This window comes from Arachis stenosperma, chromosome 2 (genome assembly GCF_014773155.1).
Source record: "Arachis stenosperma cultivar V10309 chromosome 2, arast.V10309.gnm1.PFL2, whole genome shotgun sequence".
NCBI lineage: Eukaryota > Viridiplantae > Streptophyta > Magnoliopsida > Fabales > Fabaceae > Arachis > Arachis stenosperma.
The window spans coordinates 20,585,997-20,590,103 of NC_080378.1; the positions used below are offsets into that span (position 1 = coordinate 20,585,997).

General features: G+C 41.8%; 1 non-coding gene across 1 annotated transcript; it reads right to left on the reverse strand.

Annotated features, from left to right (window-relative positions):
- Positions 1-705: 705 nt before the first annotated feature.
- Positions 706-813, reverse strand: LOC130965132 (small nucleolar RNA R71). Its single transcript, XR_009081184.1, has one exon. It is a non-coding gene; the product is annotated as a small nucleolar RNA R71 (small nucleolar RNA).
- Between the last annotated feature and the right edge of the window lie 3,294 nt (positions 814-4,107).

Consider the following 4,107-nt stretch of genomic DNA (forward strand, 5'->3'; position numbering starts at 1 on the left):
TTACTAACACTTTTCTTCATCTAAAAATTTGAACCCTCTCTTCTCCTCTGTGTTCGAATTTTTCTCATCCTTCTTCTATTTCTTTCATTCTTCTACTCACATAAAGGAATCTATATACTGTGACATAGAGGATTCCTCTTCCTTTTCTGTTCTCTTCTTTTTCATATGAGCAGGAGCAAGGACAAGGACATTCTTGTTGAAGCAGATCCTGAACCTGAAAGGACTCTGAAGAAGAAGCTAAGAGAAGCTAAAGCACAACAATCCAGAGAAAACCTTACAAAGAATCTCGAAAAAGAGAGAGACATGGCCGAACCCAATAACAATGATGGAGGCGCAAGGAGGATGCTTGGTGATTATACTACATCTAGTTCCAACTTTTATGGAAGAAGCATCTCAATTCCTGCCATTGGAGCAAACAATTTTGAGCTGAAGCCTCAACTAGTTGCTCTAATACAACAGAACTGTAAGTTTCATGGACTTCCATCAGAAGATCCCTACCAGTTTTTAACTGAGTTCTTGCAGATCTGTGAGACTGTTAAGACTAATGGAGTAGATCCTAAAGTCTACAGGCTCATGCTTTTCCCTTTTACTGTAAGAGATAGAGCTAGAACATGGTTGGACTCACAACCTAAAAATAGCCTGGACTCCTGGGATAAGCTGGTCACGGCCTTCTTGGCTAAGTTCTTTCCTCCTCAAAAGATGAGCAAGCTTAGAGTGGATGTTCAGACCTTCAAACAAAAAGATGGTGAATGCCTTTATGAAGCTTGGGAAAGATATAAACAAATGACCAAAAAGTGTCCTTCTGACATGCTTTCAGAGTGGACCATTTTGGATATATTCTATTATGGTCTATCTGAGTTCTCTAAGATGTCATTGGACCATTCTGCAGGTGGATCCATTCACTTAAAGAAAATGCCTGCAGAAGCTCAAGAACTCATTGACATGGTTGCAAATAACTAATTCATGTACACCTCTGAGAGGAATCATGTGAGTAATGGGACACCTTAGAAGAGGGGAGTTCTTGAAATTGATGCTTTGAATGCCATATTGGCTCAAAACAAAATATTGACTCAGCAAGTCAACATGATTTCTCAAAATCTGAATGGATAGCAAAATGCTCCAACAGTACTAAAGAGACTTCTTCTGAAGAAGAAACTTATGATCCTAAGAACCCTGCAATGGCAGAGGTAAATTACATGGGTGAATCGTATGGAAACACCTATAATTCCTAATGGAGAAATCATCCAAATTTTTCATGGAAGAATCAACAAAAGCCTCAACAAGGCTTTAATAATGGTGGAAGAAACAGACTTAGCAATAGCAAGCTTTTTCCATCATCTTCTCAGCAACAGACAAAGAATTCTGAGCAGAGCCCCTTTAGCTTAGCAAACATAATCTCTGATCTATCTAAGGCCACCTTGAGTTTCATGAATGAAACAAGGTCCTCCATTAGAAATTTAGAGGTACAAGTGGGCCAGCTGAGTAAGAAAGTCACTGAAACTCCTCCTAGTATTCTCCCAAGCAATACAGAAGAGAATCCAAAAGGAGAGTGCAAGGCCATTGATATAATCAATATGGCCGAATGCACAAAGGAGGAGAAGGACGAGAATCCCAGTGAGGAAGACCTCCTGAGATGTCCTCTGAACAAAAAGGAGTTCCAAACTGAGGAACCTAAGGAATCTGAGGCTCACCTAGAGACCATAGAGATTCCATTGAACCTCCTTTTACCATTCATGAGCTCTGAGAACTATTCTTCCTCTGAGGAGGATGAAGATGTAACTGAAGAGCAAGTTGCTTAATATCTAGGAGCCATCATGAAGCTGAATGCCAAGTTGTTTGGTAATGAGACTTGGAAAGGTAAACCTCCCTTGCTCATTAGTGAACTAGATACATGGGTTCAGCAAACTCTACCTCAAAAGAAACAAGATCCTGGTAAATTCTTAATATCATGTACCATAGGCACCATGACCTTTGAGAAGGCTCTGTGTGACTTGGGGTCAGGTATAAATCTTATGCCACTCTCTGTAATGGAGAAACTGGGGATCTTTGAGGTACAAGCTGCAAGAATCTCATTAGAGATGGCAGACAAGTCAATAAAACAAGCTTATGGATTGGTAGAGGACGTGTTAGTGAAGGTTAAAGGCCTTTATATCCTTGCTGATTTCATAATCTTAGACACTGGGAAGGAGAAGGATTAATGCATCATCCTTGGAAGACCCTTCCTAGCCACAGCAAGAGCTGTAATTGATGTTGACAGAGGAGAGCTAGTCCTTCAATTGAATGGGGACTACCTTGTGTTTAAAGCTCAAGGATCTTCCTCTGCAACCATGGAGAGAAAGCATGAAAAGCTTCTCTTAATGCAGAGTCAAACAGAGCCCCCACAGTCAAACTCTAAGTTTGGTGTTGGGAGGCCACAACCAAATTCTAAGTTTGGTGTTGAATCCCCACATTCAAACTCTAAGTTTGGTGTTGGGAGGTCCCAACAATGCTCTGAATACCTGTGAAGCTCCATGAGAGCTCACTGTCAAGCTATTGACATTAAAGAAGCACTTATTGGGAGGCAACCCAATTTTCATTTATATATATTTCTATTGTTCTTTTATGTTTTATTAGGTTCATGATCATGTGGAGTTACAAAACAATTGCTAAAATTAAAAACAGGATCAAAAATAGCAGAAGAAACAGCACACCCTGGAGGAAGAGCCTACTGGCGTTTAAACGCCAGTAAGGAGCATCTGGCTGGCATTCAACGCCAGAACAGAGCATGAATCTGGCGTTGAACACCAGAAACATGCAGCAGTCTGGCATTTAAATGCCAGGATTGCACCATGAGGAAAGCTGGCATTTAACGCCAGAAACAAGCTTCAGTCTGGCGTTAAACGCCAGGAACATGCTACATTTGGGCATTTTACACGCCTAATTGGTGCAGGGATGATAAATCCATGACATCTCAGGATTTGTGGACCCCACAAGATCATCTCAAGATCTGTGGACCCCATAGGATCCCCACCTACCTCAACTCACCTTCTCTTCTTTACACAATCCAATAACACTCTTCCCCAAACACCCTTCACCAATCACCTCAATCTCTCTTCCCTATCACCTCTTCACCACTCACATCCATCCACTCTTCCCCATAAACCCCACCTACCTTCAAATTCAAAATCTCTTTCCCACCCAAACCCACCCTAAATGACCGAACCTACTACCCTCTCCCTCCACTATATAAACCTCTCCATCCTTCTTCATTTTCACACAACACAACCCTCTCTTCTCCCCCTTGGCCGAAACCCACACATCTTTCCCTCTCCTCCATATCTTCTTCTTCTTCTTCTTCTATTCTTTTCTTTTCTTTGCTCAAGGGCGAGCAACATTCTATGTTTGGTGTGGTAAAAGCATAGCTTTTTTGTTTTTCCATAACCATTGATGGCACCTAAGTCCGGAGAAACCTCTAGAAAGAGAAAAGGGAAGACAAAAGCTTTCACCTCCGAGTCATGGGAGATGGAGAGATTCATCTCTAAAGCCCATCAAGACCACTTCTATAAAGTTGTGGCCAAGAAGAAGGTGATCCCTGAGGTCCCTTTCACGCTCAAGAAAAATGAGTATCCAGAGATCTGACATGAGATCCAAAGAAGAGGTTGGGAAGTTCTTACCAACCCCATTCAACAAGTCAGAATCTTAATGGTTCAAGAGTTCTATGCCAATGCATGGATCACTAGGAACCATGATCAAAGTATGAACCCGAATCCAAAGAATTATCTTACAATGGTTCAGGAGAAATGCTTAGATTTCAGTCTGGAAAATGTGAGGTTGGCGTTCAACTTGCCTATGATGCAAGAAGATGCACGCCCCTACACTAGAAGGGTCAACTTTGATCAAAGGTTGGACCAAGTCCTCATGGACATATGTGTGGAAGAAGCTCAATGGAAAAGAGACTCAAAAGGCAAGCCATTTCAATTGAGAAGACTGGATCTTAAGCCTGTGGCTAGAGGATGGTTGGAGTTCATCCAATGCTCCATCATCCCCACTAGCAACCGATCCAAAGTAACTGTGGATCGGGCCATCATGATCCATAGCATCATGATTGAAGAGGAAGTAGAAGTTCAT